At 37.0% G+C, this 14,432-nt stretch overlaps 1 protein-coding gene across 13 annotated transcripts in view; it reads left to right on the top strand.

Annotated features, from left to right (window-relative positions):
- KHDRBS2 (KH RNA binding domain containing, signal transduction associated 2) overlaps positions 1-14,432 on the top strand; it is a 702,022-nt gene that overhangs the window by 1,266 nt on the left and 686,324 nt on the right. The gene's annotated exons all lie outside the window — the stretch shown is intronic.

The raw sequence follows: 14,432 nt of genomic DNA on the forward strand, positions 1-14,432 counted from the left end.
GATGACTTCTAACTACTAAAGACATCCATGGTGGCTGTAGTAATCCACACATACCTTTTTAAAACAACTGCAGATTTTTTTTTTTTGGATGAATGCTTGATTCATAATGAATCACTTCATCATCAAATTGGCTACAATGCAGTTTTGTAACTTGGGTTGTCATGGACTTGCCTACAGAGAAACTAAATGTGAAAAGTTCTTCTTACTCCAACCCCTCAGAATTAAAAGGACTTTTTTTTTTCTTTTAGACTTAGTTGTACATGGAAGGAAAAATTTTAGTCCTCAATGAGCGATTCAAATAGCCATTAAATTTAATATTTTATCGGTTGATTATAACTTATAATAAAGTGTAAAGTGCATTCCAATATTTGCATGCTAAACAATCAAAAATATTTATAATCAGAATATGGAACATGAGAGATAGCTGTTTCCAAGGAAAAAGCTCTTTTTGTAGTAAAAATAAAACTATGCCTACTACTTTCTTGGTTACTGAAAGGGACAAACAACAAGTAGAGTAGAAAAGTGAAGTCAGTTAAATTAAATTCACTTTGTTTTTAAAAAGACAATTGCATTAAAATAGTAGGAATAGTAAAAAACAATGCTTAATATTCTTCGAAATGGTTAAAAATTCAAAGATGCGTTCTCTGCTAGTTTACATCAACGTTTGCCAGATGTGTCTTTATTTAGCTGATAATGTCTTTACAGTGAAAAAAAAAAGTTACAAATTGATCATTTTCCCTGACCTGCTAATTGGAGTTCTGTTTGGGACAGCAGGCTCAATGATTAATTCATTAGTCATTAATGTGAGTTATTGTACTTGAAAACTGCCAACTAAAGAAATTCATACGAGAAACTCTTAACAGAGTGAGTAGGTATTTCCGCACCTGGTGAAACAGTCAGAGAAGGCTATGCACCTGCCTGGTTCCTTAACAGTTTATCTTTCCCAGCAACTTGATTTCTTGATACTTAAGAATATGTTCTGATGTACCTTGTAATTTAATTTTTTCCCAGCAGGGGGAAGCATGTCCTTCTTTTGTAAGGAATTAGGACTGAAAGCCCCTCCATAGAGAGACAAGCATCTAAGTAAGAAACAAAGAGGGTGCTCAGATTCACGACAAATCATCATGAGGAAGAGGGAATGGAGGAGGTGATAATAAGCTTGAAGTACCCAAAGAGTTATGTAAAAAGATGCAATGAAGTGTAAGCTGTTTTCAAAAATTGTACATGGGTCTCTTGATATGCGTATATGAGAGTAAAGTATTTTTTTGCAATGTCAATGAATCTGAAGGTAAATTTTACACTAAAGATTATTCATTATCTGTCCAAAGGCCATTTGCCATAATTCCCAGGTTTTGTTTCTGGTATCTGTAGAAGCATGTAGTAGAGATGCTTTTATTTCTCATACCTGGAAATGTACTGATTGAAGGCAGGAGCTATAAATAAACTTGACATAGATATTCATTTGGAAGGCAAGTGCACACTGAAGTACATTTCAGTCAGAACGGTGCAGACAGTCTCAAGACTGAGTGAGTAATAAAGATGATCCAGATGATTCCGTCCTTCAAAATGATTTTCCAGGAGCTAATAAATATTAGGGTAGTCATACAAACCAATGAGCTCTCCCAATAATTTATTTTCCCTTTTGATTGGTGTTAGATGTAAATCGGTGCTCAATAGACACCACTTCATTTAAAACTGAGAATTGAAGGGCATGGGTTGAAAAACCTAGCTTGTCGGTTATTTTTGTAGTGTTTTGTTTGATTTCACTTGTTTGTGTTTGATTTCAGTAAGATTGATTCTGAGAAACATATTGATAGACCTGTAACCCAGGCATTTCATGCATTTAGTTGTTTCTTAGAAGATATCTTAAAAAATGTGGTTTGAAGAGTGTTTATGTTTGATTAGATAATAGAGTTTTGCTTCTGTGACTATAATGTTGTAAGGTATCCATCTGTTATGGGAAGTGCTTTGGAATATGAGAAAACAGCAAACTCAGCACAATCTTTGAAGTTCTACTTAGTCTCTGAATTTGCTTTCCAGATGAAATTGCATGTAGTCATTTATATCTATGCTACTTTGGGGCAGTGCATTAAACTGTAAATCCAGATAGCAGGATTTTAATTCCAATTTTACCTCATGTGAATTGTGGCAAGTTTTCCTTCTCTGGGCCTAGTTTCCTTGTTTCTCAAAGATGGGAACTAGATGCTGTATGCGTGTCATTGAGTCTCAGACTACTGCAGATGCAATGGAGTGATGCTGTATATTCAGAACACAAAAATCAATGACTACGCATTTTTGAAACTTTAAAAATTCTTTCCTCGTTTAATGATTAATAATATATTTATTGGACTATAATGTAATTTGAGGCATATACTTTATTTTGGGCACTGGGGACAGATTTATGTTCTTAAGTCTATTGAACTATTATCAAGGCTTGGGGCCATAAGTGCATGTGCATGGAAATATCCTTGTTTGCATCAGGCATGACTGCTGGCAGACACAGATCTGTTCAGATTTATAGATGTAATTACAGTGATTCAATACTTGTCAGAATATTAATAAATTCTTGTCCAGTTGAGGGTGTTTTGGGCGAGACTTCGTAGCCTGATTTTTTCACAACCATTGGCAGATTCATCATTGTTTTAGTTGACTCATCATATGATAAAATAAAATACTGCTGAATATTCTAGCATTTAGAGTGGCTTTGAAATATGCTCAGTGCTATTTTCAAATTATGGTAAAAAGCTTAGCCTGCCATTTAGGATTGGCTTTCATGTTAGTATATATCAATGAACTTCTAAGAATGTGTGTAAAAGACTCATGATCATCAAAAATTTTGACTAGTAGTGACTTATCTATACTTGGATTTTCAATGATGACTAGACTTTCCATAAATGCTTTCCATAAGTATTCTTAAGGAAAGTTACTGGTATGATGTCTAAAACCAGGTCCTCATAAAAAATAGTATCCAAGGGACTTTTTAAATGGACTTTTCTTTTGATTTTTCTAAAAGATTAATTTATTTATTTGAAAGTCAGAGATTCACAGAGAAGGAGAGGCAGAGAGAGGGAGAGGACTTCCATCTGATGGTTCACTCCCCAGATGGCCGCAATGGCTGGAGCTGTGCCAATCTGAAGCCAGGAGCCAGGAGCTTCCTCTGGGTTTCCCATACCGGTGCAGGGGCCCAAGGACTTGGGCCATCTTCTACTGCTCTCTCAGGCCACAGCAGAAAGCTGGATCGGAAGTGGAGCAGCCAGGACTCAAATTGGCATCCATATGGGACACCAGTGCTGCAGGCGGTGGCTTTACTCATTATGCCACAGCACCAGCCCCTTGATTTTTAAGAAATATGTTCAAAATAATCTTGTTTATGTGCCTTAAATACAAAACAAATATAAAGAAAATATTGTGGTTATTTTGTTCCACAGTTAAAACAAGTTTATGATATACTGGAAAATTCTACTTGAGAATTGACATTTCTACCTACTATGAAATATTAGCTATGCCTTGTTTCCCCTGTATGATATCCCATTTCTTACTGTGTAAAATTGAAAAACTTATAACTACCAGAATGATATATTTTAAATAAAAATTCTGATTGTGAAAATATACCCAGTTTTAAACAAAATTTATAGAAATGTAAGATCATGCTTTTTAAGGGTTTCCTTGACATTTTAATGCCAATGTGGATTTGACCTCAGTCTGAAGCTACCTTTGTTAGAAGATCAGGAAAATAAGTACTGTCATATTCTTTGAATCACTGCTGAATGAAATTTGAACTCATAAAACAAATTATGAAATAAATTCTTACAATTATTCTACTGAGGTTTTTTTAAGTATTATGTTTCATTAGTCAGTGGTCACTTGTCAATCCTTACCTTCAGCTTGATCAGCCCTGGTTCTTTTTCTTTCAAGGATAATTCCTGAACTCCTCAGGCCTTAAGCCCACACTGCCTTTCACCCTGAGCAGGTGATTTTGCAGTTTCTTTTATTAAGAGAAATGAATTCATCTTTTCTGGTGGCCCCCAGCCTCCTTATACCTTACATTTTCTATGCTCATCCTTGCTGTCTTTCATTCCTGGAAAATGAAATTTTTTTGTTCAAGGTTGATTTATCCATCAATGTTCTTGACTCTTTATGCTCTTTATCTTCTGTGTGTGGACTTATTCTATAGTTATAAAGTTTCTTTACTGTCTTCCCTCCTGTCTACCTTTTCATTGTAGGAGCCTATCAACAGGATCTAATTTAAATAACATAAAAATAGAAAATGTATATATATTTTCCTTCCCAAAACGATTAAAAATACATTCCATTCCTCGTTTTCTTCAGGCTTCTGTTAATATTAATCTGTACTACCTACTGTCTTAACTTCTTCAAAACCCTTCATTCTGGCTTCTGTCTTCATTGCTGTCCTAAAACTTGTGACCCTAGTGACAGAATCATGTCTTTATTGCTAAGTCAGATAAAATTTTTTCTGACCTCTTACTGGGTCTCTTGGCTACTGTTCCCACTGTTGGTCTTTTTTTCCCAATTCCTTTATTTCTGCTTTGGTTTCTAAGCACTGTATACAGCTGGTTTTACTTCTCTGGCTATCCTTCATCCCCACCCCACCTCAACATACACAGTTGTGTCTGAGTGATTCATTCAAGATTAGTCTGACTACATCATGTGTTTTAAAAATTTCCACTGCCTTCAGGGGTTTAGTTCATACACTTTAACATTCTGGACAACATTTCTACCTCTTCGGACTCATTTCTATCCTTTCTATTTAATTTAGCTCGGGTGTAGCAAACTGCTTATTCATACTCCACACCTCTTCCTTTGTCCCTGCCTATTCACACAGAGCTGAATATGTTACCATTTTTCTTTCTCACAATGAACAACTCTAGCTCACTGTTGAAACTACCATCATTTTATGATTATCAGGTTATGCCTGTCTCCACCGTGAGCCCCTGAGGAGCAGAGCCAGGTGTTACTGGCAACGCTTATAGCAGTGGCTGGCATATGGTGTGAATATCTGAAAAGTTTTTCTCCATCAGACTTTAGAAACTGCTTCCTATTGAACTTTCTGCTACCTCCTCGGTGCCTGACTCCCTCTTGGGCCCCTCTTCTATTCCCTCCCATATCTAAAGTCTTGCTCATGCTGTGTGACCTGCTGTGGGATGCCCTTCCCTGGTTTCTCTCCCTGATTACTATTCCTACTCATTGGAAAAAGCTGAATCTGGCTGTTCATTCTTCAAGGAAGCCTTGCATGATGGCTTTCTGGACCTGTTTGTTATTGTTGAAGTGCATTTCTGTTTTTTCTCTTCAAACTTCCCACATCTACCACTCTGCAACACGCAATTCTGTTTGATCTTGTCTTCTCTCTAAGCTTGAGGGCCACAACTATGACATCTCTTTGAATCCTCAATGCCTGCCTTCATTCTCATGAATAGAAGGCTTTCATAAAGGTTTATTAAATGACTCTGTTCTCATATCTTTTCTTTTTCCTAATATGTGTTTAGCAGGTATCTCCAGAAGTAAAATTTCAGGAACTCTGTCATTGCTTAATTCAAGCCACAGGGAACATGTTGAACATCTGTAGTTTTTTTCTATCATGTTGTTTTGAAATCATTACACATTTGCCGGAAGTTGTAAAAATAGTGCGTAAAGGTCCTGTTGTACCCTTTCACATCTTGGGCTACTACAGTTTAATATCTAAACCAAGAAAATCACATTGGAACAATGCATGAAAATAGTGTTATCACATACAAATTATGGTTTAGTTTTCTGTCTTGCTAGGTTGTCCTTTTTCTAATCCTTTGTCAGAAAAGAATCTTTTCAAATTTTTTTTAATCCAGGATGCATCTTCGGTTAACATTTCTGGATAGCTACTTCTCTGGAATGCTGTATGGTGTGTGTGTGTATATATATATATATATATAGATAGATAGATATAGATATAATGGGTAAGAAAATCCAGGGTGCCCCCTGTCATGTCATTTCTGATTCTTATGATCTTGAGGATGCCAGTCTGCCTCCTTCACCCTACCCTACAGAAGTCTGCTTCTTTTTGTTTATATTTAACACCCAGTACTCATTGATTTGTGTGTTATTTGTTTCTTTACAAACTTTTCTTATAAATGTGTATTAGGACGTATGAGTTAATATTTGATTAATTAGCTGTATATGAATAAGCATGACTAAGTGAAAACCATGTGATAAATGAATACAATGTTTTTCTCTTTATTCATTTCATTTTAAGACTTTTGTACCACAGTACTTGAGAGATGGATCAAAATTGACCATTTTTCTGTTTCTCTGAAGCTCTTTGTTCCCACAGCAGCTGTAGAAGTGAAGGAAGTGAGGTTTAGAGGTAGTTTTCAACTGTGTAGTGTCATTATCTTTCCTTATGTACTATTTATTTGAACACCAGACTTGATCTTTTTTTTTTTGTCTCTCTCTCTCTCTAGATATAGATATAGATACAGATATCATAAAAAATGTGTCTTTTGAAAGATTTATTTATTTGAAAGTCATAGTTACACAAAGAGAGGAGAGGCAGAGAGAGAGAGAGAGAGAGAGAGAGAGAGAGAGAAAGAGTCTTCCATCTGCTGGTTCTCTCCCCATTTGGCCACAACGGCTGGAGCTGTGCCGATCTGAAGCCAGGAACTTCTTCCAGGTCTCCCACGTGGGTGCAGGGGCCCAAATACTTGGGCCATCTTCTGCTTTCCCAGGCCACAGCTGGATTGGAAATGGAGCAGCCAGGACCCGAACCAGTGCCCATGTGGAATGCTGGCACTGCAGGTGGAGGCTTTACCCACTGCACCACAGCGCTGGCCCAAAGGAAATAATATTTCTAAAGAGAAAGTACTGGGTAATATCTGATATCCCAAATTAATGTTACCGTATATCCGTGGTTGTGGCTCATTCATTTCCTCAGAATAATAATTCTGTAAAAATTGCATGTTTTTTTTCTCAAATATTGAGAAGTAATGACCAATTGAAACTTTGTCTCATAAGCATAAGTTCCAAAAAAATATTTTTGTAGAAAGGAGAGAGAAAAAAACATTCACGAACACATGAGTGGCAAGAGTAGAGACTGTTTTCTATAGATACCCTTATAGTTTAGGTATAGTTTGGGGGATGACTTCTGTTGGGCTAGGATTCTCCTATATCTGACCATATAGTCTTACACATCCCTGAATGTGTATTGCTAACACATACCTTCCATATGCTGATATAGATTTATTGATAGATGGAAATACATTTATATATTGATAGGTTAAGAGATAGTAGAGGTTTACTTTGGAGGTTTGTACTCTAAGGAATGTAACATATATCAGTGCAGCAGAAAGGTCTGCTAGGTTTTACATGTATTTTAGAGACCAAAGAGATCACAGGAATTCAGAAAAGGTCATCTCTGTTAGCCATGGTAGTCAGAGGTTTGTTGTAGTCATCGTCATTATCGTCACTATCAACACTTATTTTAATTTACTCTGTTAGGCACTGTACTAGGCACTTTGTATGCATTAACACAATTATTCCACCCATAAATTTTATGAAAGACTTTTTAGCATTAGTTTTAGGAATAAGAAAGTGTTAAGGGTTAGAGCAATTAATTGATCTCAGTTCAAACATTAAATCATAGAATGGACAACCAGGCATTCTCACACATAGGACATGCATAACTATCACACCATGCTGTCTTCTGTTGAGGAAATCCAACTTTAATCAGGCTTTGAAGGAAGATCGAATATTAACATCTCAGATTGTTCTAGAGGATCAACGTTGCTGTTGCCATGAACTTCTGAAATAAGTTCCTCAATGTAAGCATTGGATGAATTATTACAGTTTCATAAAATGTCATATTTATAAGTATAATTTATAAATAGAATTTACTCAAGCACAGAATTGGGTTAAGAACCCAATAAAATAGTCAATTTTATTGACTATTGTTCGAGAGACATTAGTGACATGCAGCGTGTGAAACACTTCAGATGCTTTTAATCCAAAAACATATTTCACACTTTTGACCCAAGAGGAACTATATAATGTTGTTGTTGTTGTTTTTCTTCTAGAAATGAAGAACAATTGCAGATCCTCTCTTGCGTCTTGAGGCAGTATGGCTTTTGTTTAACCTTTCCAAGTGAGAGATTTCACATTTGGTCAGACACAGATAACTTGACAATATTGCTTGATTTAAATGTTATCTGTAGGTTCTGAGGCTTTAGGATTTAATAACTTTGAAAGAAATTGGCTGGTATTATTGTACTGTTATCAGAAATAGAACAATCAATGTCCATTTCTTTTAAAACACTGAAGATTAGATTTTAGCCTTCTTATAGAAGAGCAGAATAAGTGTGTTTTCTCTTGAGGGAAGGTATTTTTAGCAGTTTCATAGATTGTATGTTAGATAATGATGGACCCTGACTGCAAGTTAGGAGAGAGAACCTCTATGACAGAAACACAGAAACGAAAATCCAAGAGAAGACATTTGTTTAATTTTAAGAAGTAGACAGAGATGGTAAAAGTCATAGGTACTCCTATTGAATATAAATACTGATTCAAGTAGGTAGGTAGGTAGGTAGATAGAATTAAGCATGAATAGACATAGGGAAAAGAGAGAATGATAAATATTTCATTAGTATTTATGCTTTTCATTACTATCTGAAGCTTAACATGCATACTGAGAAGGAGGCAGAGCATCCAGGCAATTAAATAAGCAATTTATCTAAAATATATGCAATGAACTACAATTGTAACAGAAATAGATGATGCTTTAGGAGTCCAGAGTAAGCCATGTAATAAAGTTTGCAAGAATCACAGAAGGTTTCAGCAGGAAGGGGAAGTTAGTTGAGATCTAACAGATGGTGGACTATGCACGGGATTCAGTGACAGAGCTTTAAGCTACAGAGATTATACATGGATATGGCAAACATTTCCAGCGCCTGACAGGAGATACAATGTTTATTCAAACAGGTAGAAGTCAAGTATGATTGGAGATACAGTAAAAGGGAATGAGCCAAGATCTAAAGATAATGGTAGATACATATACATACTTTGTAAACTATGTTTAAATTATACATATTTTGTAAACTATGTTCAAAAGTTTTGACTTCATGGTAAAAGCAATAATCATTTAAAGCTTTTAAAAGAGGGTAAGGATTATAGCAGAGTTTCATTTAAAGAATAATGTGCTACATTTGGGGGGTCCTGGGTTAGATGATTTAAGACTAAAGTAGCAGGAAGGAAATTATGAAAGCATAAAGTAGAGTCAGAAAGGGGAAAGTATATCTATGTATTCAAAATTGTTAAGTAACCTGTAAAGGATTATACTAGGTAGAGAGGATGAAAAAGAATTGTAAAGGATTCTATCTAGGTTGCCCATTTATTGATTTAATGTAATGTCAAGCTCTGCATTCTTAATTAAGAGGAAGTTAGTTCTGCAAGGGTTTCTGAAATGTTGAAGTAAAAATGTAAGTGGAGATAAGGGTCTGGAGCTTTCTCTGGACTGAAGTAATGGTCAAAGTTTCATTAGACTCTAGGTGATAATTGATTTTGGGAGATCACCCAGGGACAGCATAGGATGCACAGACGAAGGAGGTGTAGGATAAAAACATCAGCATTTGAGCGAAAGACATAAGGAGGGTAGTCTCAAAAATTGACAAAAATGAGTTTCCTGGAACACAGATAGGAAGGATCAAGTAAGTTGTCATAGGGCTAGTGGAGGAATATATCCATTTAAGTAGGATATTTGAAAAATGAGGGAATTAGTTAATGTGTGAAAATGTTGCAAATAAATCAAATAATAAGAATTAAAAAATCTCAAGGCGGGAATTGTGGTAGAGAGGGTTAAGCTGCTACTTGGTATACCTGCATACCTTCTCAGAGGATCTAGCTGGAGCGTCCAGTCTTAGGATCAGCCTCCTCCTAAGGCACATGCAGGGAGGCAGGAGACATGACCCAGATACTTGGCTTCCTGCCACCCATATGGGAGATGCAGTTCGAGTTACTAGCTCCTGGCTTTGTGTTGGCCTACCCTGGGCATTTGGGGAGCAAACCAGCGGATTGAAGGTCTCTGTCTCTCTCTCCTCTCTCTCTGTCATTCTGCCTTTCAAATAAATAAGTGAATTTCCCAAATTATTTCTAATAGATTTGCTAACACAAAACATATTGAGAGAGCTGTTGAAGGAGATCCTACAATCCTGCAGGTGAAGGAGGGAATAGGAAATAAACCTCTGAGAGGATGAGGCAGAGGAACTTGTCCCTGAATTGCAGCTTCATAAGGGAGGAGAGCTAAGAGTAGTTAATATGTTGAACCATATGGAATTGATAATATTTTATCATTTGGACCTACAAAATAGAAATTTTGTGTAATTTAACTTACATAACAGGGCAGTAGAATGAAAGAGACACTTGAATGTTGCAGTTAAAAGCACAGAGGTTGTAGCTGAAGTTCTTTAACTCATTATTGTGATCCTATAATTCTATAATTGAAAATCTATATTATTTTGATTGAGTTACTTTAACCTCTCTGACATTTTTTCTCTTCTGTGTAAAATGGAGACAGTAATAGATCTAGAGTAACAAAATAATGACAACTTCATATTATTGTTTCATTTTCTCATGTGAAATTACAACACAGTATTTGTGACAGGTACTTTCACCCCAGTCTCCATTTTTCTCTGCTTTGAACTTATTACCTTTCTCAGTGTAACTTTGAACATCTTTTTAAAAACTACATCTCATGTCATAAAATTCATCCATACTCCTTTCTAGGACCATCCTTGAAATTCTGAATTTTTCTCTCAAGTCTACTGTTTGCACCTAATTTTTTCTTTGGCAGTTCCATTGATTTATTGGCATAAGTTACCTTACTGACCACTGTCAGCTTCTTCAATTTGTGATTCTATAACCAAAATAGAAATAACTGTCTTCCTTTTTGTTGGTCAAGCTCTTTCCTGTGATGAGAATGAGATCTGCTGTGCCCTTAGGTCCAAACACTTCTTATAGTATGAATGCTTCTTACTCAATATTATGGTGTGGAAAAATGTCTGTACCACCTTTCAGTATACCCTTCAACGTTGATCTGTTCTAATCCTGTGGAAAATATTGACTATGTCAGACTTAAGAGAAAGGATGGGCTTCTGTATCATTTTAAACATGTAGACATATAGATATAGATATGTAAGGGTGCCTCAAAAAGTTCATGCAGATGTATGCCATCTTTTAATATTTTCTGAGAAATTTTTGAAGTGCCCTTAAGTATATTAGATACAGTTTAACATAACTTTATGGGGGTAGGCATTTAGCCTACCAATTAGGATACCCATGCCCCACATTGGTGTGTCTTGGTTTGATACCCACCTCCAACTTCTGACTCCAGGCCTCTGCTAATGTGGACCATCAGAGACAATGGGGATGGGTCATTTAATTGGGTTTCTGCCACCCATGTGCGTGATTTAGATTGAGTTTCAGAGTTTCTGTTTTTGCCCATCCTAATAGGCAGGTATTTGAGATATGAACCAGTATATGGGAATTCTTCCTTACTTTCTGTTTATCTGCCAGTCAAAAAATATTTTTATAAGAAAATATCTGTTGTAGTTCATATGGGATTTGTTTGTAGATTTGCCAGGTCATCATGAAACACTCATTTCTTACTGTGGAATGTGGTTCAAAAAAAGTCTTTGAAAGCCACCGTTACAGTGGAAAGAACATGCTGGATGAAGCTGAAATGCTAGTATTCGAATCCCAGATTTGTTTCTTGATTGCTTTGTTCCTGTAGGCAAATTTCTGCATATCTTTGAGCATCTGTTTCCTTATCTATGAATTGATGTCTTACCAAGTATCTCATAGATCAGTTATCTGAGTAATCCTATGCAAATGTGTCTGCAACATTTATCCAGTGGCAGAAAGTAATAAAAATTCTTTTTCTTTATTCATTGTCTCATCTTTCTTTAAAAAGAACTGAGGTAAAATTTATGAACAGCAGAATGCAGTTTTTTGGTATAATTTTAAAAAATATTTATTTATTTTAAAGGCAGAGATTCAGAGATAGAGTGAGCTTCCATCTACTGTTTCATTCCCTAATTGGTTGTAATGGCAAGTGCTGGACTAGACTGAAGCCAGAAGCCAGGTGCTTCATTCTGGTCTCCAACTTGGTTGCAGGGTCCCAAGCACTTGGGCCATCTACCACAACATTCCTGTGTCATTAGCAGGGAGCTAGATTGGAAGTGGAGCAGCTGGGACTCAAACTTGCGTCCATTTGGGTCGCTAGCACCACATGCAGAGGCTTAAACTTCTGTACCGTAGAGCTGGCCCCTTGGTATTATATTTTGACAATTGTATAAACTTGTGTGGGCAGTACCCTTTGGCAAGGTACAAAACACTGGGCCTGGCACTGTGGCTCTGTAGTTTAAGCCACCACTTTCAACACTGGTATCTTATATCTATGCACTGGTTCATGTTGTGGCTGCTCTGCTTCCAATCCAGCTCCTTGCTAATGTCCCTGGGAAAGCATCAGAGGATGTCTTGAGTTCACAGGCCTCTGCCTCCCATGTTGAAGCCCTGGATGGAGGGCTTCAGCCCTGGATTGGAGTTTCAGCTTCTGGCTTCGGTGGGACTCAGCCCAGGATGTTGGAATCATTCTAGAGAGAAGAAACAGTTGGAAGATCTCTTTCTCTATTTCTTTCTCTCTCTCTCCACCCCAGCCCCCATGTATGTGTGTTACTCTGCCTTTCAAATAAATAGATAGATCTTTAAAAACCAAACCAAAGATACAAAATGTTTCCAACAGCTCAGAGACTTCCCCCTTTCATTTCTTTTAGCAACTGCTACTCTGATGCCTACCATACAGATTATTTGACTGGTCAATTTTATATAAGTGGGATAATATGGTACATCCTCTTCCTTCTTCTTAAGTTCAGTATATCTTTGACCGACATCCATGTTGCTGTGTGCATCAGTAGTTTATTTTTATTTGAGAGTAATGTTCCACTGTGTGTCGCAGTCTATCTAGTATCTTAAGGATGGACATTTGGGCAGTTTTCAAGGGTTAATTATTGAAAGCTGCTATGAATATTCATATACAAGATTTGGACATACAAGATGTGGACATATGTTTTCTTTATGTGGACTGGAACTACTAAATCTTAAAGCATAGCTTAACCTAATATTGTATTGCTGAAGTTTTCTAAAATGATTATACTGTATCATTCTCTCTCTGGTGGTGTGAAATTCTGGCTGTTGCATTTCTTTGCCAACATTTGAAGTTTTCAATCTTTTAACAACAGCTATTCTAGTGATTTGAAGCTGTTTTTTTAGTTTTAGTTTGAATTTTCTTGATGGTTGTTAATGTTAAGCATATTTTATATACATTTTGGCCATTTTGTATATATTGTTATTTTCAATGATTGCATAGAGTGTTGACAAATTTTTAATTGGATTGTTGGGCTTTTATTGTTGCAGGAATTATTTGTATGCTCTGCATTTGCATCCTTTGTTAAGTATATAAAGTACCAAAAGTATTTCTCACAATATGTGGCCTAACCTTTAATTTTCTTAAGTGTTTTTGGAAGAGCAGAAGTTGTTAGCTCTGCTGAAGTCTAATTTATCATTTTTGTTCTATATGTATTGTGTTACCTCCAGGAAATCTTTGCCTATCTCAGGGTCTCAAAGATAATTCTTTTAAGATTATTTATTTATTTATTTGAGAGGTAGAGTTACAGCGAGAGGGAGAAACAGAGAAAGATCTTCCTTCTGTTGGTTCACTCTCCAAATGGCTGCCACGGCCGGCGCTGCACCGATCAGGAGCCAGGAGCTTCCTCCAGCTCTCCCATGCAGGTGCAGGGCCCAAGGACCTGGGCCATCCTCCACTGCCTTCCCGGGCCACAGCAGAGAACTGGACTGGAAGAGGAGCAACCGGGACTAGAACCGGCGCCCATATGGGATGCCAGCATTGGAGGCAGAGGATTAACAGACTGCATCACAGCTCCGGCCCCTCAAAGATAATTCTTAATGTTTCCTTCTAGAATTGTTATGGTCTTAGCTTTTAAGTTCCGGTTTATGTCCCATCTACTAACAGATTTGTGGATGTGATGTCAAGATTGCATGGTGAAGGACCTCAGTGCTGCAGAGCTGGCGGCTTTCCAGAGGGAGCCAGCCGCCTTCCTGGTGGCTCAGAAACAGGTGGATTTGGCTGCTCAGGCAAGGCTGCCAAGAAGTGACCCTGGCCTCCCACACCTGAAGGTTGTAAAGGAGAAAAACTAGGAAGGGGGCCTGGGGGAGGAAGAGAGACCACACCGACCTGCTTGTTATTTTCCTGACTAAAGTATATATTTTTACACATATGGCTGTATCAAGAGACGAAGCCTGAATAAAGATCCTTTGTCATTCCTCCCTCCAAAAGATTTGATACCCAATTGTTCCAACATCCTAGGCTGAAAAGACTG

Source organism: Oryctolagus cuniculus, chromosome 5 (genome assembly GCF_964237555.1).
Source record: "Oryctolagus cuniculus chromosome 5, mOryCun1.1, whole genome shotgun sequence".
NCBI lineage: Eukaryota > Metazoa > Chordata > Mammalia > Lagomorpha > Leporidae > Oryctolagus > Oryctolagus cuniculus.